The sequence below is a fragment of the Wasmannia auropunctata genome, unplaced genomic scaffold (genome assembly GCF_000956235.1).
Source record: "Wasmannia auropunctata unplaced genomic scaffold, wasmannia.A_1.0 LD309474.1, whole genome shotgun sequence".
NCBI classification, from domain to species: domain Eukaryota; kingdom Metazoa; phylum Arthropoda; class Insecta; order Hymenoptera; family Formicidae; genus Wasmannia; species Wasmannia auropunctata.
This window is the reverse complement of record NW_012053416.1, coordinates 1,215-1,530: the sequence shown is the minus strand read 5'-3', so window position 1 is coordinate 1,530 and position 316 is coordinate 1,215.

The following is a 316-nucleotide window of genomic DNA, read 5'->3' as shown; positions in this document are numbered from 1 at the left end:
TTGACCAAGTGAACTAGACCGATTGTCGAACTTTACGTGTGGCTGGAATAGTACCAAGTGGAATGACGTGGCTCTAATTTCCAAACTCCAATCTCAATCTCTGTCTGCTGTGCTCTCATTGGCTGAGCTTCAATATCAATCTTAATCTCAATGGCCTAGTTTACACCGAGCACTTGATACGCGTACTAAATACCAAATCCCCCTCACAGCACCGGATATTGCACTAAGGTTACAAGGAGGTTACAATCTTACATAGCTTAGTGAGAAGATTATTGGTATTTACCACTAACCTTATAATGTAACCTTACATTATAAA